The 27867-nt window shown below is 38.1% G+C and overlaps 1 long non-coding RNA gene across 1 annotated transcript; it reads left to right on the top strand.

The window, feature by feature from the left end:
• The first annotated feature begins 17562 nt into the window (after positions 1 to 17562).
• Positions 17563 to 19098, top strand: LOC104219179 (uncharacterized). The gene is made up of 2 exons (XR_709204.2): positions 17563 to 17893; positions 18487 to 19098. It is a non-coding gene; the product is annotated as an uncharacterized lncRNA (long non-coding RNA).
• The last annotated feature ends 8769 nt before the right edge of the window (positions 19099 to 27867 follow it).

The following is a 27867-nucleotide window of genomic DNA, read 5'->3' as shown; positions in this document are numbered from 1 at the left end:
CTTCCGAGGGGGAATAATAGACCTTTGCAAGCATGGCCACCATGCTTTGTTGTCTAGCATGGACGATGACAACGACCATGGGTAGATGGAACGATTCGTTGCAATGGCCACAAACGACATCATTCCGAAAACGGCTTCATCCATTCCGGTTGCTTGGAACGTCACTCGTAAGTTCTTTGTATAATATTCCTCTTACTAGATATTCTTCTATGATCGTATAATCTCTTCACTATTCGCATATTTCATCAATTTGATGACTCCCACCGGTGGTGGAAGGTTTGAATCGATAGGTTCAGAAGATTTTGAACGTCAAAACGCCCGAAACTCGTTCGTGGAAAGAACTGGCCCTTAAATATGGGTGGAAAGCTAAACATCATTGTAACTCTAATTTACCTTGCTTCCATTTTTTATATGAACAACTTGGTTGAACCATTCTGACTTTTTTTCATGGAATTAGGTCTACCTGCGGGCTCTATTGCTGTCCTTGAGGAGGACGTTCTGGCCTATCCTGCTGATGCAGCGAGGCCACTTCATGAAGCACTCGAACAGGTATCTCCAAGTTTGTTTCGGGTGTAAATATTTCTTATGGAGTCCCCGGTCGGAGGATAAAAAACAAATAGAAGACGTTCCTCTGCAGTCGGGGAAAGAATAAAAGGTCAAAGATTGTTGCCCCCGAGTCATCTCCGGTGGCGATGATGATTGGTCCTCCTTCCGGGCCGGTCATAAACATGGTGATGATCGATGACGATGAAGAAGCTGGTGATGGGAGAGATTCTTTACATAGAAGGCAGCGATCCTCATCATTTCAACAGTATTCTCGGCCCGTTGAGATAATTGCACTAACGTAAGGCGACGTCTCAGCACTTTGGGGAAAATCTGATTTAGTAAAATATGCCAACTCTCATTTTCGGGTCCCAATTTAAAAGGTTGAAAGATAAGACTTACTTTAGTTTGCTATAAGAAATTAATTTTGATTTGTGATAAGCAACGACATACAATGGATAATATTACATAACTCGGATCTCAATAAGTAAAGTCAAAAATAAAAATATTGAATAATAAATTTTATGAGCAACATAGTAAAATTATAGACATATAATGACATTCTGATATGCAAAATTTTTAATAATTAAAATAAATAGAAGAAAATATATTTCATTAATATTTTTCTAATGTTGGACATAATTAATATTTTTCTAATATTATTCGTGTATTGCGCGGGTTCTAATACTAGTTATTCCAAAAAAAGAGAAAAGAAAAAAAGGGTTGTAGTCCATTCTAATATAGTCAAACCTCTATAACAGACACGTTTGTTCCGATATTTTTGGGATATTATAGTGAAATGTTGTTATAAAGGACATATTATAACATACCATAAAAGATCGATTCCGAAAAAATTTGAACTTTACGGTGAATGTTATTATACAGGAATATTATAGACAAGTGTGACCTTATATAGCCATAAGGTACATAACAATCTATGCAAAACTTGTTACCATGGTTAGGTTTATGGGATTTTGATTTTTGAATATTACTTTTTTTTGTTTGCTATAAAATGGAGTCGATGCGGGATCAGTCCCAATTGTTATTCAAAGTGAAATAAAAACGAAGATATTAATATATAATTTTCATCCTAATAATAATTTCTCACATATTACTTTGGCAAAATGATACAGTGTAGTATTATGATTACTCCTTCACAATTAGGGTCGTTTTGTTTCATGAATAAGAAAAAATAATATCTGTGTGATACTTTACATTATAATCAAGTATTTACCTACTTGAAAATCTTACTATATACTCATTAATTTTAAATTATTTACTCTTTAATGCCCAGGCCCAAACTATTTACCCGGTTAAAATGAAGTAGAAGCAGAACAACACCGAATATGAATTGGGGAAGGAAGTTAGCACGAGAGGGTTAGCATAGCGTTCTGGTTTTTTTCATTTTTGAACATTCCCATTCCGACTCGCTCTTTTTCATATATCCTTCTTTCTCGCACTTACTCCTAACTATTATCCATTTTGTTTTTCCCATTTCATTCTTACAATTTGAACCAAAAACCAATCTTGGATTCTTTTTTGGGTTGAATCAAAAACCATTTCATTCGCACTTACCAGGTAAATTGGGATTTATTGTACAAAAATTTAAATCCACCATTGAAGGACCTTGAAGCTTGAAACTCATAACTTGGTTTGTTTGAGTTTTTAATTAATTTGATCTGATCCTATATGGGTTTGTCTGGAAAGTTGATTGGAGGTTGTAGCTAAAGTTTTAGTCAATTTGGTGGAGATTTTATAGTAGATTTTAGAAGTCTGGGTTGAAATATAATTGAACACGAGAAGAAGACGAATTTGTATTGTATACTCAAATAGTATACAAACATACCATTTTGGTATACAATTCGTTCCAACTATATACCCTATTAGTATAGCTATATACTATATTGGTATCATATGCTAGTTGAATCATTTTTTGGTTGTATTAGCTGCATTTATTAGTACAATATTTGATTTTCTTTTAATAATAGTAATATAGTTCAATATCTTGAAATACTTTATTACATTAATATGTGGTACACTATTTTTTTATTTTTCTCTTTATGCATGTGTGTTATGTAATAGTAGTATAGTCATATAGTTGTCGGGAATTAACCAGTAAAACTGTATACCATGTTGGTATAGTTATATGCCATATTGGCAGTGGCGGACCCAGGATTTTTATCAAGCGGATTCAAAAAAAAAACATTAGAGGTCATATGTGATTAGTTAGTTTCGAACTCAGGACCATGTGGAAAATTTGAACCCTCTTTACCAACAGGCTAGGCATTTTACTTGTTTCAAGTGGGTTCAAAATTATATTTATACCTTTACTTGTCTGAAAATAATAAAAATATACAGTGTTATTTTTCGATGAAGCGGGTTCATATGAACCCACTTGACTCCACGTGGGTCCGCCCCTGCATATTGGTAGCATATGGTAGTTTGAACATTTTTTTGGTTGTTTTGGCTGCATTTTTAAGTGAATTTTATTCTGAAATTATTTATATGAACGTGATTTGCAGTGTTAGAAATTTTTTGTGCTAATGGATATAGATTATGTGTATTATGTAATAGTTTTTATAATTTTAGGCAATTGTTGGAACGACCCATACAACTATATACCCTGTTAGTATATGGAATGAGCAAGTTGCTTTGTGAATATTTAGCTTGCAATGCGAGCATGTAATTTTCTCATGCTTTTATTGTATCCTTTAATATTTTGGTACAGTAGTATAGTCACAGATAGTTGTAGCAATATTCTAGAGTAATCATATACTCTGTTGGTATACATGTATAACATATTGGTATCATGTGGTACTAGAAGTCTTTTTTGCTACTTATATTTTTATTGTATTTTCCAATATTTTACTATCATTTCTATTCTAACTAGTATATATGGAGATTTAGTGGCCGTAGATTATATTGTCTTGCTCCATCACTGGTTGGTGTTACTGCTAATGTTAGAGTATGTACTAATATTTGTAGGGAAGGAGATCAAGGTTTGCATGGCAATCACGTGGAATTAAAAAAGGAACAAGAAATAAAGAAAAAAATAAAAATAAAAAAATAAAGAAGGAGTGAAATTTGAGTGTGAAATAAGTTGTGGTAAAAATAACAATAATACGATTTGGGCAAAAATAAATGAATAAAAGAGAAAAAAAATAGGAAGAAAATGAGAAAAAAAGAAAAGGAGAAAAGAAAAGAAAAAAGGAAAAAAGAAAAGAAGCATAGAAATAAAAAAAAATTGGAGAATAAAGAAAAAATTTCCCACAAAAACTACTATGGGCAGAAAACGTAATTAGTTTATGGGTAGAAAAATAAATAAATAGACAAAGATAAATAATTTTATTTTTGTGGGTAACTGTGTCAAAACCCCTATTTTATTGTCTTGGGCCCATCGAGAGAGATTGGACCAGCTCAATTTGTACCTTCCACCCCTATGGACTGTGAGTTGGAACCCAAATGACAAATAGCTGGAAAGGAGGAGTTCGGAAAAATGACTGTAAAAATAAGTAAAGATAGTACGGGCTAGCCAGTTTTCGGACTGGTCATTCAAAAGTAGCCAGCATTTGTAAAGTTATTAAAAAATAGTCATTATTTTGCTGCAACAAAGACCGGTCCACTATAATATACTGGAGATCGGTGCACTTGTGTGTGAACTTTCAGCATATTATGCTAGAACTCCAACACGCAGAAAGTTCCAACATAATAAACCGGAGATTGAAGCACCTGTGTATGAACTTACAGCATATTATGTTGGACCGGCATATTATACTGGAACTCTAGTATATTATACTGGAAGTCCAGTATATTATATTGGAGTATTTTTCGGATTTTGAACAGTGTTTTAGTTCAAATTTATCTTTACATGAAAAGTGATCAAATTTCGATTACTTTTGAAATTGTGGTTATTTTAGATTGATCACTTGTAAATATGGTTGTTATTGAATTTCTCCCTAAAAATTATGTATGTTATATACAAATAATACAAATTTTATATACTTTTTCGCTATCAAATGTAAATAGTTTGTGGCACGGGCTAAAAGTGATAACACCCCAAAGAATTCCTCCATTTCTACAAGAAAAATATGGTCTTATTTAATTAAATAAAGTCAAAGGAGTAAAAAATTTACGGGACGACCTATTTGAACGCTCACGTTCTTCTTCTTCTAAAAAGAATAGAAAAAACTTCAGACGCATATGCAAGAAGTTTTTGCAACTTTGGTTGCATATATCGTAAGTTGTTTTCCAAGTAACTAAACTTACAAAAATGTACTAATAAGTTTGGTTATTGTTTAACTGAACAAACAAGCAACAACTATTACTTCTCATGCAACGGTAAAATGGCCTTCGATAACCTATAGGTCATAGATTCGAGCTGTGAAATCACTCACTGAGGGTGGGCTGCCTGCATCATACTCCTTATTGCGGTCTTTCCCCGAACTCTACGTAAATATAGGATACTTTGTGCTCCAAGCTGCACCTATTACTTCCCATATACAAGAATAAAACATTTTGTCAAAGGCTATCTCCTATGTAATAGTACTACCATTTTAATTCGTTCACATTATTACATACTCAATTTATTTACAAAGGTACATCAAAACATAACACAAAATCTGCAAACTTATACTAGCAATTTTAAAATTCGCCAGGAATGAAGTTTAATTTTCTACTGCTTGATAATGTTATTTTGGTATTTTTCCTAAAGATACCAAAATATGAAGCATACTTTAGTGTCTATTTTTATATGCATTGACTTCATAAGTTTCATGTCAATTGAAAACAATGTTGGTTGAGCTAAATAGCTGTCGAGAAAAAAAATACATAATAAATTAGATTAAGATAACTGAACTGGAACATACTCTACATTCAACCTACTATTCAATAAAAACAATACTATTTTTTTGAGGGGTTATTAAATAATAAAATGGGAAGAGCTGGAAGTTGTTAGCTACAAGCTATTCCCAGTCACGACCCGATTTACCCTCCGGAAGGTATCGTAACGGCACCTAGCCTCTACGATTAGATAAGTTTAAATTTGCTGAAAAATAATCGAAATAAAGTAAAGGGAGAATGAAACATAAGTAAACATAACATAGCCGCTCGGCATGTACAAATATAACTCCCAAAACCCGGAATATCACATTAGTCACAAGCTCTATCTCAAAAGGGCTCTATACAACGCTAGGGAAAATACATGAAAAATCTATCTAAGTCTGGAGTGGAAGGTGACTCGAAGGACTCTGCGAACACGGCAGAATTACCTTTCGGTCTCCTAAAAGCAACTGCTCGGACCCCTAGCCACGAAATAGAGTGCTGATACTTGGATCTGCATATGAAAAACATGTGCGGGAAAGGACATGAGTACACCATAATTGGTACCCAGTAAGTGCCAAGCCTAACCCCAATCAAGTAGTGACGAAGTCAGGTTAAGGCTCTACTGGATTTTTATAAGTAAAACAGTATAAAAATAGTACAGAAAGATATAAATTCTAAGGTAACCAGTAGAAATGAATAATCCGAAAGTAAAACAACAAGAAGGAGCCCTCAGCTCAGCACAACATATCACATAGTGGTAAATATAACGATGCAATACAGGGGGAAAGCTCCCGGAATACATCCGTAGTCCCAATTTAAATATGCAATGCAGTACAGGGGGAAATTTCCCGGAATACGTTCGTAGTCCGAATGTAAATATGCTATGCAGTACAGGGGGAAAGCTCCCGGAATACGTCCGTAGTCCCAATTTAAATATGCAATGCACATGTATACCGAATACAGTTTATTTAAACAGTTCAAGAAAATCACAGGCAAGAATAAGGATAAAACTACCTAAACATAGTGCACATAGTAGCAAATAAGAGAATTTCAAGTAAGAATAGGTAGACATGCTTCTTCCTAATCTAAACTACACAAATAGTACATTAAACAGTGAAATAAGAGTAAGAGGATTCATATCAAGTGAAGAAAAATGAAATTTTAGCACAAATGGCCCGTGTACGTACTCGTCACCTCACGTACACGGTGCCCAAACAACAAATGGAGTCAAAACAACCTAAGGGGGAAGTCCCCAACACAGAGTTAGGCAAGTCACTTACCTCGACTGCGCTACTCAACTCAAAACCACGCTCTTTCCCCGGGTATCCGACTCCGAATGACCCAAATCTATTCAATTCAATTGCATAATGTAAATATCACTTTAAGGAATCAAAATAGCTAATAAGTTCGAAGCTAATACGCGAAATTAGAAAAGTGCCCAAAAAGTCCCCCGGGGCCACGTCTCGAAAACGGATAAAAATTACAAATTCCAAACAGCCATTCACCCACGGACTCACTCGAACAAGAATCATCAAAATCCGACGTTAAAATCTCCTTAAATCCTCATATTTCTACTTGGGGAATATTCATCCCATTTTCATGATTTTTCACCCAAATTCATTGATTAGATTGAAAAAATTGCTAGGGATTAATGATATACAAGTGAATTAAGGTTAGAAATCGATATCTATGAATCTTCTATTCAAAACCCACTGAATATCACCAAAACTCGAGCTCTAAATCGTTTTAGGAAATATGAATTTCAAACTCTCGGATTTTGTATAAACAACCCAGGGATTCCGCACCTGCGACTCTTGGACTGCACCTGCGAAAAATCCATTGCAGGTGCAAAAACTCACTAAAATGGTTGGGGTCGTACCTGCGGTCATTGGACCGCATCTGTGGCTCCGCACCTGTAGAACTCAGACCGCACCTGTGAGAACTGGTTGACTTTGACCAACCTGCACCTGCGAACCCCTTTTCCACACCTGCGTGTAACGACCCGACCGATCGTTTTGAGCTCTAGCACGTCGTTCAGCGGTTTGAGGCCATGAGTAGCTTCGTTTTAGGTATTATAACTCGTAGGCGTGGTCGGAGTTGAATTTCGGGAAGTTCGGAGTTGAATTTCGGGAAGTTCGGAGTTAAATTGTAAAGAAAATTCTCATTTCGGAAGCCTTAAGTTGGAAGAATTGGCTAAGATTGAAATTTTGAGTAAACGACGTCCGAATAAGGATTTGAAGGTTCCAGCAGGTTCGTATGATGATTTCGGTCTTGGGCATGTGTTCGGAACGGGTTTTGGATGACCCGGGAGCGTTTCGGTCCCAATAGTGAATTAAGAGTTTCTTTAAGTTCAAATTTTGGTTTCGAACGTGTTTTTGTGTTATCGAGGTCCGAACGGAATTCCAAGACCGGGAATAGTTCTGTTATGTCAGCTATGACTTGCTTGCAAAATTTGTTGTCATTCCGAATAGTATAGGTAGGTTCGGCGCATTGTTAACGAATTCAAGAACTTAAAGTTCTTAAGTTTGATTCTAGGGGTTTTGAGGTGTGATTTTGAGTTTTACCGTTGTTTTGGGTGTTCTGAAGGCTCGAGCAAGTCCGCAGTGTGATTTGGGACTTGTTGGTATATTTTGGTTTGAAGTTCCGAAGGCTCGGGTGAGTTTCGGGTAGGTCCTGGGATGTCTTTAGGCTTAAAATATAGCTGTTGCAAGTCAGAGAAGTCATATCTCTGAACCCACCAGCGAGGTCCGCGATCGTTTTTGTGCTGACCGCACTAAGGGCCTTCGCGGCCGCGGTTGTTTTTGTGTTGTCTGCTGTGAGGAAGCTGGACCACTGGTCTTACTTCGGAGGCCTATATCTTTTGATATATAAGGAATGTTGAGATGATTCTAAAACGAAAGTTATAGACCTTCGTGTCTAGTTTTCAGAAAGGTAAAGAAATCGCAATTTGAACATCTGTGGAGAAAGTTATTGCCAAAATACTAAAGTATGTCACTGCAGTCATTTTTCTTAGTTTTCTTGTTTTTGTTTGTGCGGCCGCAGTCGTTTTTGTGCGGTCTGCGGTGGGGGCCTGAGAGGGGTATATATAAACAGGATTTTCAGTTATTTTTCATTTTTTAAAACTCTAAAAACATAAGAGGCGATTTTCCAAACACTCTTTCTTCTCCAAAACATTTATAAGTGATTTCTAACTCATTTTCTTCACTCCTTAACTTCTTTTTACAAATTTCATCCTAGAATCTAGGGTTTTCATGGTGGAATTGGGAATTTTGGGTAAAATCTAAGAATATTAAAATTTGGGATTTAGACCTCAAATTGAGGTCGGATTCCAAAACCATTTATATATCCGGGCTCGAGGGCGAATGGGTAATCGGGGTTTGATCCGAATTTTGGGTTTGGACCGAGCGGGCCCGGGTTTGATTTTTTGACTTTTTAGGAAAAACTTTAGAAAACTCACTTCCATGCATTAGAATTGACTCATTTAGCATTTGTTGATATAATTAAGTAACTTGTGGCTAGTTTCGAGTAGGGGTGTCAATGGTTCGGTTCGGTCAGTTATTTTATAAAATTTGTACCATACCAATTTTTCGGTTATTCTATTATGTATAACCAAAATTAGACTTTTCGAAACCGTCCCAATCATGTCGGTTTCTCTTCGGTATCGGTACGGTTCGGTTAATTTTCGGTATTTTTTTAATATCATGTAAAATTCACCAGTAGAAGTAGAATTGCAATAATGTACGTTCTTTTATAGGAGCAAAACTCTCTAGACATTTTTACTGTTTAAAGGGTGATGAATTAAAAAAAAATATGGGTAGAGTATAGATCCATCAACTATTCTACAACAGCGTAAAAGAAATCAAACAAAGGCAAAGAAAATATTAATCACACGAGTTGAAAGATATACCAAGCTGGGACTCAAGAATAAAGTTTATAAAAGATTAAATATTCAAAAAGATAAATCTAAATTATATGAAAGGAAACATATTCAATACATTGTAGTTTGCTACTCATAATTGCTAGAATACTTTGTGTCTTGCTAATAAAGATACTTGAAATAACTTAGTTTAAGTAGAAGTAGCATAATAGGTTTTAGGAATTAGTATTTTGAGTTTAATTACTTGTTGGCTTGTAATAGTTTTCATAATTCCAAGGCTCAAAGAAAATTTAATGCATTATTATTTTTAAACTTACTAAATAAATATATTTTCTACATGTAAAATATTTCGGTACAGTTCGGGTTTATTTTTATAAAATAAAAAATCTACCCTAATTATCGGAGCGGCTATAGATTTATATAAAAACCTACGGTTTCTTAAAAAGAAACCTAAAAATCGGTTCGGTGCGGTACGGTTCGGTCGGTTTAGTCGGTTTTCGAATATCCATTGACACCCCTAGTTTCGAGTCCTTGGGAGACGAGTTTGGAGTTTCGTGCGCATTCTTGACCCCGAGAGTAGGATCGACACGAGGTAAGTCTCATTTCTAACTTTGTGAGAGGAAATTGTCCCCATAGGTGAACTAAATGAATACATGCTATTATTTGCGGGGGCTATATACGCACGAGGTGACGAGAGTCCGTGCGTAGCTACTAATATGCTATGTCTGGGTAGTCTAGGACCTACTAGCCTGCTCACTTGTTATACATGTGACCTTGTCAATAAAATATCATGTGATGGTGTCAATTAGTAATTAAACCTCTAAGAAGGATAGGGTTATTTTTCTTTAATCATCTAGAAGAAGAATTGATTCTTCCTTGGATAATTGTGTTTCGAATAAACCTATAGTATTTGGAACCCTGTCGAAATTGGCAAGTAAATCCCCAGAAAGGCTTTAAATACTATTTTCATGTTCATTAAAAAGGAGAATTCCATCACTTCATTGAATAGCTAATTTTTCCTGATAAAAATGTGGTCTATTGGTGTGAATATGTGTAACTATGGGTGCCTGAGTCGCATGTATAATCGCGAGCAGGATAACCCTGTATTTATGTATAACCGCATCGCATGATCGATTCTTGAACGGGGCAGATAGATGCATCTATGGTTCGAGCCGTTCGACCCTCGGCAGTGCACACTTTATTTTGGTTGGTCCGCACCGTTCGACCCTCGGCTTTTTCTTGCGCATGATAATTGCTGCATATTTCCTGTAATTATTATTGGTTATTGGCCTGAGAAGTTTTAAATTGCCAACTGAAATGACGAAGACTTAATGTGTTAAAAGTGAAAGAAGTTGATATTTCTTATCCCTGATTATTATTAGATTTGCCTATGATACTCATGCTTAGCATCTCACTTGATTATACTAAACTAACTTATAGCAAGTGATAAATTCGACCCCTCGTCACTACCTCTCTGAGGCTAGGCGGGATACTTACTGAGTACACGTTATTTTCGTACTCATACTATATTTGCTGTGAATTTTGTTGCATAGGTACTTTCACAACAATATGGCTGACTTGGAGACTTAGACGAGTTGCATCACTCGGAGATGACCCGCAGCCGACAAAGTCTCCCTCTATGTATTGTATTTTCATTTTTAATTTCCTTGTCCAATTTGTATTTCGGACAAGCTTTGTAGTATTTGTATAAATTCCTAGAATTTGCTCATGCACTTGTGGCACCGATTCCTGGGATGGGTTTGGGGATGTATTTTATTAAATGGAATATCAAACTATTGTATCTACCTAGCGGATTTTTACTCAGTTATTATGTAACAAAGTGAAAGGGTTATAATTTCAAAAATGCTAAAACAGGAAATTTAAGTTAACCATTTAATGATTGGCTTGCCTGACAGTGGCGTCCGGCGTCATCACGGCCTTATGGATTTTGGATCGTGACACTGCATGTCCGCACCTGCGAAAAATCCATCGCAGGTGCGAGACAGCAGAACCAACAATGGTTCAGCTGTTTTCCTAAGTTCAAAAATCACCCGTTGAGCCTCCGAAACATCCCCGAGGTCCCCGGGACCTCAACCAAACTTACCAACCAGTCCTAATACCTTACCCAAACGATGCCGAAACACGTCAAATCTAGTCCGAATGACCTCAAATTTTACACACATGTCATAAATGACACTATAAACCTGCTGTCACTTCCGGAATCTCATTCCGAGCCCGATATCAAAATTTTACCTGTAGGCCGAAATCGCCGAAATTTTAACTTTCGCCAATTCAAGCCTAAAACTATTACAGACCTCGAAAACACGTTCCAAACACGCTCTTAACCCCGGAATCACCCAACGGAGCTAACAGAGTCAACGAAATTCCATTCTAGATTCGTCTTCACACAGTTTCGACTACGGTCTGATTTCTAAAGCTTAAACTCACATATAAGGACTATGTATCCAAAAACTCTCCAAAATTCACAACTCAATGTTCCGAAAAGTCCCAAAAGCAGAAATGGACATGGGAGAAACAGTTATTAGGGGATCGGAGGGCTAACTCTCAAAACGACCGATTGAGTCGTTACATTCTCACCCTCTTAAGAAAATCGTTCGTCCTCGAATGAGTGTAGAAACATACCTGAAGCTGTGACAAGATGAGGGTACTGCCTGCGCATATCCTGCTCGGTCTCCTAAGTCGCCTCCTCGACCAACTGACCCCTCCACTGAACCTTCACCGATGCAATATTCTTTGACCTGAGCTTTCTGACTTGTCTATCCAATATAGCCACTAGCTCCTCAACATATGATAAATCCTTGTCCAACTGGACTGAACTGAAGTCCAAAACATGAGTCGGATCACCGTGATACTTCCGGAGCATAGAGACGTGGAATACCGAATGAAATCCTGCTAGGTTGGGAGGCAAAGCCAGCTCATAAGTAACCTCCCCAACCCGCTGCAATATCTCAAAAGGGCCAATAAATCTTGGACTCAGCTTACCCTTCTTTCCAAACCTCATGACGCCATTCATAGGCGATACATGAAGCAAAACCCGATCACTGGTCATAAATGCCAAATCATGAACCTTTCGGTCCGCATAACTCTTCTGCCTGGATTGAGATATGCGAAGCCTCTCCTGAATCACCTTCACCTTGTCCAGGGCATCCTGAACCAACTCTGTACCCAACAATCGGGTCTCGTCTGGCTCAAACCATCCTACTGGAGACTTGCACCGTCTACCAAGCCTCATATGGTGCCATTTGAATGTTGGACTGATAACTATTATTATAAGCAAACTCGGCAAGTGGCAAGTATCAGTCCCATGACCCTCCAAAATCCATCACACAAGCACATAGCATATCCTCGAGAATCTGAATCGTGCGCTCGGACTGCCCGTCTGTCTAAGGGTGAAAGGTTGTACTCAACTCCACCCTGGTGCCTAACTCCTACTGAACGGCTCTCCATAATTGTAAAGTGAACTGTGTACCTCTGTCTGAAATGATAGATACTGGAATGTCATGGAGGCGAACAATCTCCCTGATATAAATCTCAGCCAACCTCTCAGAGGAATATGTAGTCAATACTGGAATGAAATGGGCTGATTTGGTCAGCCGATCCACGATCACTCAAATAGCATCGAACTTCTCAGAGTCCGAGGAAGTCCAACCACAAAGTACCTGGTGATGCGCTCCCACTTCAACTCTAGAAGATCAATTTGCTGAAGTAACCCTCCCGGTCTCTGATGCTCATATTTGACTTGCTGACAGTTGAGACACTTGGCTACAAACTCTACTAAATCATTTTTCATCCTTCGCCACCAATAGTGTTGTCTCAAATCCTAGTACATCTTTGCGGTACCCGGGTGAATGGAATACTGCGAGCTATGGGCCTCCTCAAGAACACACTACGCATCAGGTGCATAAAGGCTGCTGGGGCGTTGGTCAGCCCAAATGACATAACAAGGAACTCATAGTGGCTATATCTGGTCCTGAAAGCAGTCTTCAGGATGTCCGGCTCCCGAATCTTCAAATTATGATAGCCCGAACGTAGATCAATCTAGAAGAATACCCTAGCACCCTGTAGCTGGTCAAATAAATCATCAATGCGAGGCAATGGGTACTTGTTTTTCACTGTAACCTTATTCAGCTGCCGGTAATCAATACACATGAGCATCGAACCATCCTTTTTCTTTACAAACAATACCGGAGCATCCCAAGGTGATACACTGGGCCTGATGAAACCTTTATCAAGCAACTCCTATAACTGCTCCTTCAACTTAAGAGGAGCCATGCGATAGAGAAGAATGAAAATGGGCTAAGTCCCCGGCAACAATTAATGCCGAAATCAATATCTCTGTCGGGCGGCATACCTGGAAGATCGTATGGAAACACATCAGAGAAGTCCCTCACTACTGGAACTGACTCAATTGTAGAGGTCTCAGCACTAACATCTCTCACATAAGCCAAATATGCATCACACCCCTTCTCAACCATCCGTTGAGCCTTAAGAAAAGAAATGACCCTGCGGGGAGTATACTCTAAGGAACCCCTCCACTCTAATCTCGGCAAGCCTAGCATAGCCAACGTCACGATCTTGGTGTGAAAATCAATGATAACATATCTTGATACCCAGTTTTCCTCAAATTATTTTTAAACTTGCAAATATACCTTCAAAATCAGTTTTTATAATAATTGGCATTTTTTTATAATTTTCCCACATTGTTATTAATTTATTCTAATTTATCCAGTATTTTTATCTCCAATAATTAATCATAAATTGCATTACAAATGAGTTCAAAACATTTCTTGGCTTAGTATACTATTTTTTGTCCTATTAAGATTTTATTATTTCACAAATTAGCCAAATTGGCATTATTTGGCTATAATTGCAATAACTTGCAATTATAGCCTAATTACATATTTTATGTTATTTTTACTCAATAATTAGTCATTTGTATTTTAAATACTAATTAATCATCTTAATATAGTTTATTTAGCATCAATTTCATTTTATATAATTATTAGCCACTTTTATTAATTATTTAGCTATTTTACGGGTATTTAACATCTAGCCACTTTTAATTTCGATTTTAGCCTAATTAATACGGACCCCTAACCCAATTAACTACCTAGCCCAATCCTCAACTATACCCGGCCCAATCCCCCTTTTGATCTGAGCCGTTGATTAATTCAAATCAACGGCCCAGATTAAAACTTACCATATTAACACCTAATAGACTACCCCCCGGTTCATTTTCCCGCTCACTCGTAACATTCAACCGTCTCTATCTGAATCCTCTCAACTCTCTCTAGAACCTTCGTTCCCCTTGAGCTCTTTCTCTCCCTCTCCGGCTACCTCCCCGCCGGAAACTATGGAGTTTCCACCTCTCCTCGACCTTATGGCTCCGCCTTTCATGCTTGTGTCACCAATGGAGGATCTCAAGTGACCCTGAGGCAATACACTCCCATCTATGGTCTCATGCCATGTTTTCCGGCCTCATATGGCCGTTCGAGTAAGATCCTTGCATTTTCTGGCCAAACGCCGGTAATATTTAAGTCTTCTTCTCCTTTTGGATTTTCCCTGGAAACCCTAGCTTTAAATCGTCCTATCTTTTTAGAGTTGTGACGGATCTATGTCTCTTTTAATATTTTCGCATGTTCTCCTCAAAAAAACTCTTTATTTTTCCAACGATTTCCTCACTTTGAAGTTAGGGTTTCTTGATCCCTTTCAAAACGGTTCTTCTTCTGATTCTTAGTAATTTCTACTGTGTTTGAACGATTCTCTTAGGCTTTTCTTGTTGTCTGAGTTATTATGCTAAAAAGCCCTAATTTTCTAGGTTGTCTTTGATCATGTATTTATGTGTGTTCGTTTCTTATGAAACTATCCATGTATTCTCTGTGATTCTCGCTTTAATTTGTTGTTAGGGTTTTCACTCTTCTACTGCTCTCCACTACTTGCTTAGGGTTTCTCTGATTTTGTGCTATTTATTATTTAACAGACTTGATTATTTGTTGTATCGTCTTTTCAACCGAGGAACAAAACAAGATCATTTCGTTCCGTTTTTACATAATATTCTCTACTGATTCTATTAATTTCCTTCAAAGCTGTGATATCTTTCCTCAAAGCTGTGATTACTGTGTGTTTTCCTTAGAGCTCTTTACTGATTTTTCAAATTACTTCCTTGTTTGAGTAATACTTGCCTTAGTTAACACTGATTCCCAGTGATTTTCAGTCTCATCCGTGACTCTTTGACTGATTTTCAGAACTAAATTGTATTCTACCTTATTTATGTGCATAAATAAGCTTTCAAATATTTAACATATACTTTCCTTACTGGAAATATTCTGTATTTGGTTTTTATTACATGCTACATACTTTTACTACTCTTATTAGGGTAAAATCAGTTTATAGTTGATTATTTCCCTTACTTAACTCTGATTGAGCCCGTTTGAATTATGACTCCCTAATTAAAGAGAGTCTGGTCCTTTGATTGATTCTGATTTGTATGGTTTCTAAAATTGTGCTAAGTCAGTACTTGTTACCTTATTTTCCTGCCTGTTCTCAAACTATAAATACTCTACTCTTTCTTTAGCATAGGACACCAACACACACACGAACAATACATTGTTCTAAGCTCTCTCCTTTACACACACATACTCTCTGGCTTCTCTTGCTGATTACTTGCTACTCAGTCGGCTTGAAGCCAAGACTGAGTAACTCTACTGCTTCATTGCTCTACTGTTCTACTGTTCTGTTGCTCTACACTACTACTCTATTTCTTTGAACTCATTCTCTCATTTTTGACTGGTATGTTTTCTATTTGATTTACAGCATCCAAAACAATATGTTTTTATTCATATTGCACTTCCTTTTATTTCTCTTATGCTTCTACTTATGGTTCTGCTGTTTACCTTGTAATTAGCATGCCTATTTACTAGTTCACCAATGTGATTGCTCTTTCCCCTCTAGTTTAACATATTTATTGCTCTCTTACATGTTCACTACAATTTAGCCTTACCCCTGACCCCAGTACACTATAAGCATGTACTTATGTAATCCTGAACCCTTCCCTGAACATAGTGTGTAATTCTAGCACCCCTCAATCTAATGCTGTTAAGCTCCTGGAATGAACACTTTGTGATAGACTGTGCTATGACTGTTTAAGTCCTGTGATACTTCTCTGATGTTTACCTGTGTGCAAATATGCTTTCACATATGAACTACTTGTCCCTATTCCCCATTTCCATGTTTTGTGTTTGTTTCCCCTGAACTATGCATGCTGATTTGGTTGCTGATTGTCCTGTTTCTTTTCCTCCTCACACTATTTTCACTAGGAGTAAAACTCTTCTATTGTAGTCCGAGTTTATATTATTCTATACATTTAGAGATTGTTGATCGTTGTCGGACTCTTCCTCCGGTGATTTTCCGATGGTTGTGAATCCCGACGATGATTCGCTCATCTCTGGGATTACTCCAATTGAAGTTTCTCTTTTTACTAAAACCTAAATTGAACATAATAATCCAATAAGAATTACCTTATTTTCCCTTTTGTTTTTCTGTAGTACTCTTATATTGGCAAACGACACATTCTATCCAAGCATTGTATTTATAACGAATAAACATTATATTCTTCATAGCTCAAATACAATGTTTGGATAGAATGTGTCGTTTGCCATCGTTTAATGATATCACATGCCAGCAATATGAAGAATAAACTTGCAATATTATAAAGAAAAATTATGAAACGGGGTAAACTTACTATATAAAAAGTAGGGTAAATGATAAAATAAGATTATTTTATAATAATGAAGGGTGAGATTGAGATAAAAAGACAAGGTAACGATGCGACCACACCAAATCGATCGTTACATAAAGTGGCACATTCCGTTGTTATGTAACAACGGATTTAACGATACGATACAATAAAAATTAAGTGACAATCAAAACAAATATCATATTTAAAGTAACAATACGATACAACACAATGCTTAACAACCATCCAAACAACCTTTATCTTAATATCACTAATAATTTCTTCATATTTTTACTTGCAGTTCTTTCCTCTATATTTTTGGTTTGCTATATAGTTTGTTTTCATTAATAATTTATTTATTATTTTACTTTTTTACGTTGTTATTAAGTACTGCATTTATATACGTGATTAAAAAAATAAATTAGCACTCGTGAATATTCATCCTAATACTTGCATGGCTATAAATTATGTAACTAAACTAAAAATAAAAATTAAATTAATTCATAGGATTGTTCTTTTTAAAATAGACTAAGTAAATGATGTAATGAAATAGAAGAGTACTATAGAAAAACAAAAGGGAAAAATAAGGTAATTCTTATTGGATTATTATGTTCAATTTAGGTTTTAGTAAAAAGAGAAACTTCAATTGGAGTAATTCAGAGGTGAGCAAATCATCGCCGGGATTCACAGTCGTCGGAGAATCACCGGAGGAAGAGTCCGGCAACGATCAACAATCTCTAAATGTATAGAATTATATAAACTCCGACTACAGTAGCTTACCACCGAAAAGTAGAGGAAAACGGCAGAACCGGTTCAAACCGCAGCGGCTAAAGCAAAGCCGATGAAACTTAGTTACATCAGTAGAAAGTGGAAGGAGATTTCAGCTTGATATCAAGGTTAAGCTCTTTTTTTTAAAAATTTTAATTTGACTGATAATTTAACTTTACAGAGTGAATGCATATAAGTTAAATCCTAAATGGAAAAATTATCTGTTCCAGTTACAATTTGTACACTAACTTAGGAAAATAATATCGATACAATTTGCTGCATTGCTTTAATTTTTTTTTGGAGGACGCCCTGAAGGTGTTTTATATAATGCTTCAATGGAGTAAAGTAAATTTTGCATGATCTAATACTTCAAGTTATAATCACATGATTATAATGACATGCCTTTGTCTCTTGCAATTAGCTTTTAGGACTGAGGTAAGAATGTAATTGTTAACCAACTATATAATCATGAAGAATAAGGTGAAAAAGATCTTTTGTTTATTTGAGGAGTATTAATTCCATAAAATTGAGATTGCTTTGGTTGAATCGTGTTTTGCGTTTTAAGTATAGGAATTTTAACAAATAACACTATCATTTTGTTGGCATAGAGTGCTTCTAAGAAATGTTAATTTTAGCGAAAAACAATTTCTAGGATTAATCGTTTTAGTCTCCTTGAGTTAACCTGCTGCTAGTAGACTAATTAACCAACATATCATGTCAGAGAATTTGATCACTGAACCATTCAAAAAGATAGAATGATGGAGCGGATTCAAAAACGATGCGAGATTTGTGGCAATATATCCTTTAATGATGGTGGTGATGGATTCTTCTATTGCACTCTTTGCGGCTCTCAAGCGATGACAGCATTGACACTGGTGTTGATGATGATGACCTATTCAATCTGGATGGGGGAATATATGCTGCTAGTCAGCGCCGTGCTCCCACCCAGATTTGTCAAGCTGAGCCGATATCTTAGGTTAAGCTTTCACAATCCCAGCATCTAGAAACTTTGAACACTTTAGATGACAACCAAGAGGATAATGAAGGTGATGGAGTTGAGCCTAACGAACCTGCTGATTTTGGGTCGTCTCAAAGTTCCTTAACATATATTGATTATTATTTAGGAGTACGATTAAGGTATGTTATGGGGTTACAAGTTATGATCCAATTGCAGTGTAAGGCGCTAGTGGAGAAATTTAATGTAAGCCCTCTAATTGCTGGGGTTGTTGGGCCTGTATGACTGAGATATTTAGCACATGAAAAGGTTATGGTGGATGAGTGGGCAGACAATGTCATTCATGAATCAGAATCTCAAACTCGAGGTATTTGATTAACTTATTGTTGATATGAAGCATTGGTCACTTCTCATTTTATCTGTTGTTTCTCTATGATATTTTTCTATTCATTAGATGTTCATATTGGAGAATTAAATTTTAGCCATGTCCTAGCATCGTGCATTTGACCAAAGTAAGATGATGCTTTTTTCACTTGCATTAAATTTTAGAATGTTGTGACTATTCTCCTGAAGCTTTTGAAGTGTAGGACTAATTGTTCGACATATTCTACTACTTTGTGCTAGATAGAAAAAGTTGTACAATGAGAGTGCAATGTTCCTCTTAGTTTTTGGTTAGGAATGGTAACGGTGCGGGTGCGGGGAGGGGCGGGTTTAAACCTATGCAGGTGCAGTGCAGGTTGAAGCTTATGCGGGTGCGGGGCGAGTTTTAATATGAAAAATTAAACTCAATGTGAGGCGGGCCAAGTTACGGGTTCTTTTACCCTCCATAGCCTTTATCTAATTTTGGGCATTTAGGCCTTTAGGCTAACACTGGACATTAATTTCATTGTTTAGTCATAATCTTCAAATACATATTGTACCATATCTGTAGGAAAATCATATCGTTGTTTTGTTCTATTTTTTTTTTGCCAGAACACATTTACTTGATTATGTGTTTGATTCTAGATTTCTAGTAATATTTTTTAATTAGGAGTAATAATATTCTTGAAAGTTCAGCAGCTTATAAATTATGTTAATCATTTGTTACTATTTTTTTTGGTAATTATAAATTTACAGCTCAAAAAACAAAATTTCACTATGGCTGGACATTTTCCCAGAACTTAGTATCATCCTATACTCCCTATACTAATAGCTAACTAGCATTCACTGTATCAAGTGGAGTGTATTACTCCTCAGCATCTCTTGGTCACGGATAGAAGTTCAGCTCTTCAAGTCTTTTTCTGAGTCTGGTCATCTTATGGACTCTTCAACATATCATTTATATGATTAGTTTTACTGTTATCACTTGTTGCCTCTGTTGTGCCCTAAAGATACTCTGATTTCTTTCCTGCCACACATAGTAGACACATCCAACTAAAGCCATTCTGTATATCTCATCATTGGCTGATCTACCCTTTGCGTGGCAATATGGCCAAGCTATCTCTTGTTTTCATTCCATGGCCTGTCTTGTAATACCCATCCATTGTAAAAGTTTTCTCCAGATGGAATCAGCAAATGGGCACGTTACACAGTGGACATAGTAAGTCATTTGTCACCCCCATGTTACTAATCTGTCCCTAGTGTTTAGCTTGCCCATAATAGCCAAATAAAGAATACCTTGACGACGTCTGAAATAGGTGGTGATGCTAACCCGGCCGAAGAGGTAAAACTGGCGATCATGACCAACACGGCGGCAGAGGCTTCGACTGCTACGATTGATCAACATGCTACTGTGATGGGAGGTCGGGGTCCCTAGGCCGTTGTTGCCACTTTGGGCGGGCCTTCGTCTTCCGGACCGAGTCGTGCTTCTTCTTTAGCTGCAGATAGGGGAAAGGGTGTCGTGGTCGACGACCACGAGTCAGAATCGGATCTTGATCCTGATGATGTTAGAATGTTCGAGGAGGGCCTTACCTGCTCGGTGGTAAAAGCGGGAGGTCCGTCTCGTATACTTGAGATTCCGTAGGAGATTAACTTTGTGCTCTGCCATAGAGTGTGAGGCTCTTCGGGACGTCCGTGACGTTGATTTGATGCATGAAATGGCCGTTATGGGCCAGAGGGTAAGTTTCTCCTCTTCTTTCTTTCGTGTTCATTTTGTTTTTGGCGACCTTGGCCCTTACCGCCTCTTTTCTTCTTTTTTGGGCTTTCAGTCGTACATGCTGGTGATTGACACTCAAGCCAAAAAATTTCTGATGACGTTGGAAAAGTATCGGGCGCTACCGCAACAAGTGTCATGAGATGCACGAACGTCTTAGAGCGAATGCTGGCAGTCAATATCTCGGGTAGGAACTGGAGAAGAAGTATCAGGAGCTGATGCAGTCTATTCGCAGGAACAGCGAGCTCGAAGAGCTACTTAGTGTGAAGGATGAAGAACTTGAGTTGGGAAAGGGGGTCATCGTAGAGTGTGAGCATCTTCAGGCGAAGGTGCTAACGTTGCAGTCCGAGTTGGATCAAAATGCCATCAAAGTTGAGGCTTTGAGTGCAGAGTGGATGGGGAAATTAACTGAGATGGAGAGGAAGGTCTCCGAGTTGGAGAATGCCGAGAGTGCTTGGGGTCGGCTTCAGCGAGGGCTGCGGTGTTGGAGGACACTATCCGCGTCCTTCAGTCCGAGCAAGAGTCTGAGAGGGTGATGGCTACGTTCAGAGAGGCAAGGCTTGAAGAGCCCATTGGCAAAATTGACCGGGAAGCTTCAACCTTGGGAGCTCAGGTCGTTGTTCTTGAGGCCGAAAAGGCGCAATTGTTGGCTCAAGTCGAATCTACCTCCGCCGTTGTTCCTCGCCATTTGTACGAGCTCTGGGTCCATGCCGAAGGACATATACAAGAGTTTGTGGGAAGCGGGCAATGTTACTGAGGCCGCTTATGAAGGAGCTCGGGCGAAGGCACGAGAAGCTCGTGTTAACTGTGGCTACGATCCTGCGACACCGGAGGCCAGCGTGGAAGTTGATGCTGAGGAGGAATTTCCTGGAGATGGTGATGGGGAGGACGGCGGGGAGGACGCCGAGTTGTTACCTTAGTCTTTATTTTGCTTGTTTTTTTTGTTGTGTTTTCTGCATTGGACAGGTTTTAGCCGTGTATAATCTGCGGCCATTTGCACAACTGTCTAAATAAAAAGGTTTTTCGCCGTTGTACATCCTTTGTGTTTCTCTCCCTTTCCACTTGCTTTACACATCTTTGGCGTAGACTTTCGGATTTTTGTATGGTGAATTCCTGACTTTTTAGGGAAGCCAATTTTAACCGGACCGAGTAGGATTTTGTCGTGTGAGTCCGAATGGAGTCTCATTGAATTCGCCTATTTGGGCGAGATCGGCTTTTGACTTATCTCTTTAAGCAGATTCATCTTTGACTTAAACGAGGTTATATTCAGATTCGTTGTTTTGGATGAAGTCAGTCTTGACTTGAGTCATTCGAGTGGGATCAAACTGTTGTTGATTTGGGCGAGGTCGCTCTTTTCATATATATTCAAGCGAGGTCGAACTTGGAGTTTGCAGCGAAATTAATTTTTAGGTAAAAAAAAATGTACGACGACGACCGATGGCTGCAAAGGCATTATTGTGGGTAAGACCGGGATGTTAGTCCGCGTAATTCGAGCAGGGTCGAACTTTCCCTTTTGCGATGGCCTTTTGCCGTAGGGGTGCTATTTCGAGCTAAATGTCAAAATATTAACCCGTTATGATTTGAACGAGGTCGAATTCTTCCCTTTTTTTGCGATAACCCTTAGTCGTAGGGGTGTTATTTCGAGCTAATGTCGAAATATTAACCCGTCATGATTCGAACGAGGTCGAACTCTTCTATTTGGCGATGGCCCTTGGCCGTAGGGTTGTTATTTCGAGCTAATGTCGAATGTTAACCCCTTATGATTCGAACGAGGTCGAACTTTTCTCTTTGGCGATGGCCCTTGGCCGTAGGGGTGTTATTTCGAGCTAATGTCGGAATGTTAACCTGTTACGATTCGAACGAGGTCGAACTCTTTTATTTGGCGATGGCCCTTGGCCGTAGGGGTGTTATTTCGAGCTAATGTAGAAATGTTAACCCGTTATGATTTGAACGATGTCGAACTCTTTTATTTGGCGATGGCCCTTGGCCATAGGGGTGTTATTTCGAGCTAATGTCAAAATGTTAACCCGTTATGATTCGAACAAAGTCGAACTCTTCTCTTTGGCGATGGCCCTTGGCCGTAGGGGTGTTATTTCGAGATAATGTCGAAATGTTAACCTGTTATGATTCGAACGATGTCGAACTCTTCTCTTTGACGATGGACCTTGGTCGTAGGGGTGTTATTTCGAGCTAATGTCGGAATGTTAACCCGTTATGTCATTTTCAGATTTTTGCGAATCATAGGTTACCACACTGTCTGCAGACATCGGAGCGGATCTTGGCGTACTCGATTTTGCTTTCTCCCCTTTTTTTGGAGAGTTTCGGGTGTCCCCGCTTTGCTTAACTTCTGCGTTTCCTGGATGAGTCCCAGTTCGCTTAATTTCTACGTTTCCTGGGTGAGTCCCGGTTTTCTTAATTTTTGTGTTTCCTGGGTGAGTCCCAGTTTGCTTAATTTTGTTTGCATTAGAGAGTATGATGTCGGAGAGTATAAAACGTTGTTGTTTTGCTAACCAGGGAATACAGTATGCGTTCGTTTCATGCATATATTGGAATTTCCCTATATCTTGTCCCTTCATCGTTCGGCCGGGAGGGCTCGTCGGTAGGCAGGGTGATGAATTATCCCTTGAAATTGGAGACATCCCCCTCATCGCCTTGTTAAAAACCTCCCCGAGAAAACCCAATTGGAACAAAACCCAGATGGGGGAAAAGTAGTACGACTTGAGGGGCGTCATTTTCCAGAAGTTGCTGTGAGGTGGGCGATATTTCAATTATTTTGTAGTAGTTTTCCTTCCATTGTCTCTAGTTGGAATGCTCCTTTGCTCGCTTGCCCGTGCGGCGCTGGTGTTCCTGTTTAAGCAAACAACTGAGGGTAAACCAAAATGATATTTTCCTTGCCTCGATCCAATGAGTCGGTGAACGAGGGTAGCCTTATAGCGTTGCTCTCTCTGCCTAGCATTTAAGTGGTTGATGGAATGGTGATTTTTAGATTCGGCGGCCGTATTTAGCTCTCCTTTCTTTTTTAAAGGTGCCCTAGCTCTGCGTGGGTTGGGTTCGCCTTAACTGTTGCAGTGTAGAAATCGAGTCCCAGTTTGATCTTGTCTGATTCATACCCATAACAAGGGAGACATGTCGTACCTTGTTCATGGATCGTCCGATGTGTGGGAGATGTGAGAGTAGGCCAGGATGTGCCTATTCTTTTATAGGATTGCGCAGCAGGTGTCATCCTCTCGTGTGGGATTTGCGTGGATATTGGTTGTAACTTCTGCTTTTATGTAGCAGCTTGATCTGGATTAGCATGTAAGGTTTGCTTACCACTCTTTCGGGTGGGTGATTATATTTCACCGAATTTTGGATCTGAAGGAAACTAGAAAGTTTGGCTAAGAAATCCCCACAGACGACGCGAAATTATTTGAACAAAAAGTTTAAGACTCTTTTGCCAACTTCAATTATCAATAATAAGAAAGGTAAATCTTAACCAAGCATAATTAACTTCGGATTCAAACATATACATCGGGAAATAACGAAAGGTAAGAATGTGTCAGATTTATTGATGTCATGATCTTATATCAAACACAAGAATTAGGCTTACATCTGAAGCAAAAAAGAATCGCAAGTGAGAGAGCAAAGAGGAAAAACAGAGCCCCTTTCCTTCGTCAGAGATCTGCCCTCCTTATTAGTGCTTATACCCATCTATATATAGCTCCTAGAACTTCTATTCAGTGGTCTTTGACCAACATGCTTTCCTGCGACTGTCCTTTTCGTCATTACTCGAGTACATTATTGACTTGACATACGCTGTCGATGATTTGACCCTGAGGTCGGTCGTGGTGTTCTTTGCTATTTCGCCACATGGGCGAGATCCCAGCTTGGTCGACCACTATGGTTAGATTTTGACCTATACAACTATAGGAAGTAACAATTTGATGAGAATGTTGATAATAAAATTACAAAATCTTTCGAAGAGTCCTTTGGAGTTGATTACTTTATACATAGTAGACACAACTATTTTTTTCACTTCAAAATAGATTTGAACAATTCGAAGCATATGAAAATATTTTTGGTTTACTATTAGCCGGTAAAAATTAAGATCACTAGATGATGGAAATTTAAAAATATATTACCTTAATCTTGAATGTTTCTTAAAGCATAACAATCAATTCGATATTGATGGTTTAGATTTATTTTTAGAATTAAAAATATTAAGAAAAATAGTACAATTAGAAGATAACAGTTTAATTGATAAACTCAGTCCAATAAGAAGATTTGATTCTTTTTCAATGCCTATATTAATTATGGAATGATGTTAATAACTCTTGTTACTGTCGCTTTAGCGGAAAGAAATTTTCAAAATTAAAATTGATAAAATCTTAGCTAAGATCAACAATGTCTCAACAAAGGTTAAATGGATTAGCGATATTGTCAATTAAAAAAGACTTATTAGGAGTTATTGATTATAAGAAAATTATTAATAACTTCGTATCTAAGAAACGGTAGAAAAATAGACTTCAAATAAATAAATAATTTTTTTTAAAAAAAAAGTTAAAGCCCTCATAAAGTTTGATTTTAGGTCACATAACTCATCAGGCCGCCCCTGCTTTTTGATAAAACTTGAAAACATATGATTCTCTAAGATATATATTTTGGTTGGGTAATCTGAAATTCTGAAGCCTATGGATAACTGTCCAAATATCCTTTTTTATGATCACTATTTAAATGTCGTCTCTGTTTTAAAAGGTTGCAAATATAGTCCTCAAAAGTTACCCTTTTTAAACAATGTTAGATTCGGGTATAATATTTACTCATATAATTTTCAGTTTGCTCACAAATATTGGATAGTAGTCTAACATTTGCAGCAACTACCATAATTTTAGATCGTAATCTTCTTTCCCGATTACTGCTGCAAGCTTCCCCAACTATGGGCATTCACTTTCCCGATGTGATCCTTTATAGAAGTAGCACCCTCTCTTAGGCACATACTCGCTACTATTTTCTGGCCCCTTACCATTGCCCTTGTATATGTCGGTTATATCTTTCCCGTTGTCCTTGTTATGATCTCACATGCCTCTCTCGGTGTTGCCTTCTTTGGACTTAGCAGACTCCACCTTGAAGTCAATGACTGACTCGCCTACTGCTATGTCCTCGTCCACGTTGGCCACTTGATGTTTTCTTAACTCGTGATTTGCCCAATTTTGCAACCTATCCATGAAGTAGAAGAGGGAATCTTCCTCGGACAACGACAGGATTTGCAATATTAAGGTAGTGAACTCGCGCACATACTCTCGAATTATGGACGTCTGTCAGAGCTCCCTTGGCTTCTTCCTAGCTTCATACACCACATTCACCGGGTAGAATTGCTGCTTCAACTCCTTGAATTGTTCCCATGTCTCAATCTTGCATAGCTCCTTTTGCATGTCAGCATACTTTCGACGCCACCACAGACCGACGATCTCTGAGAGGTAAAACAAAACAGTGTTGTCCTTGGCATCGTCGTCTCTCACTTTGCCGTGAATAAAGTAGTTCTCCAAGTGCCAAAGGAAGTTCTCCACTTCTGGTGCATCACGAACACATTTGAACACCGATAGTTTAGGAGTCTTGATCTTGGCCTCCCTCATCACAACAACATTATTGTCTGCCTCGGTCACGCCAATATTGACATGCTCCTCGAGTGACTCTTTGTCTTCATAGCACCGACAGTACTCAAAGCCTCCATGAGTTTGCAATCCAAGGCACTGATGGTTTGCCTTAGCTCCATCTCAGTCTGTGTACGTTCCTCTAAGTCATTTCTGATACTCTCAATCTCCTCAAGAGTGTGTCCCTCAATAACTCTAAGGGTGCCTTCCACCTTCCTCAAGCGTTAGCCAAAGATCGCAACAGCTTCCATGCCCCCATTCATCTTCATTACCCACTCTTTACCAAGCGAGACGTCTTCTGACAGGACCTCCACTTCATCGTCGCTCGCCTCAGTGACAGATGGTTCGTGGGATGTAAGCCTCTCGTTTGGCACAATCTCGGGCGGCACCTCCGGGCTCTTGTTAGTGGCATTCCGCTTTTTGTTACGGTCGTTCTTGCCAGCAACATCCTGGATGATGGCTTGGGTATTGACAACGTTAATTTTTCCGACATTCGTCATTCCCTTAGTTGTAACCTTTGCTCCGATAAAACGTTGTCACGTCCTTAGTTTTGAACTAAGTACATGTGCGGCACTTGACAACTCACTTACGATCCGACTATGCCAAGACAATCTAAAATACTACACTCAATATCGCTAAGGGAATGTTAGATAAGAATGACAAGAGAAATTTGCCAAATGAAGATTTTTTATTGTAAAGAACTTGATTGTTTTGCTTGATGAATATGCAAATGAATGACCCCTTTATATGCTAGTCTAGTAGGGGCTAGTATATAAATATTAATTGTTACACAAGTCCCTTATTATTTATAAGCAAGACCCCTCTCTATAATTTTCTACATAACTAGAATCTTCCAAGGACTTTCCTAGTAAATTTATAGGATTGTAAGATTTTCTTAAGGAAACTTTTATATTTCTCTAGCCTTTTTTCTATATAAGCTTTTCATGACAAAAATATGTGTCAAGTAACAATTAGGTAGCATGATGATGTAGGGGTCATGACACATGGGCCTCTATACGCATCTTCAAAACCTTTGTTTGACTTTGCTTACAATTTTTCAACTTCCTTTCATCTAAATTTTTGACGAGCAATTGAAAAGTTAAACTCATCAAAATTCATTTTCAGAATCGTCTTTTGCTAGAGCATAGTCAACATTTCACACGACCATCATGATTCTTTTTCTGACTTCATTTCTTAATGTATTCCTTGTTTCTAACTACGACTGTTACTGACCTGGTGACAACACTTCTCTTTTTGGAGTTTTTATCGACTCACGTGTCTGTCACGTGAATATTGCGATGGGTATATTTTATTTTATTTTGGTAAGAGAAAAAATCCGCAACCGCTACAACTTCTGTCTCAATCTTTGTTCATTAGGTGAGCACT

The sequence above is a fragment of the Nicotiana sylvestris genome, chromosome 1 (assembly GCF_000393655.2).
Source record: "Nicotiana sylvestris chromosome 1, ASM39365v2, whole genome shotgun sequence".
NCBI lineage: Eukaryota > Viridiplantae > Streptophyta > Magnoliopsida > Solanales > Solanaceae > Nicotiana > Nicotiana sylvestris.
This window is presented reverse-complemented; position numbering and strand designations above follow the sequence as displayed.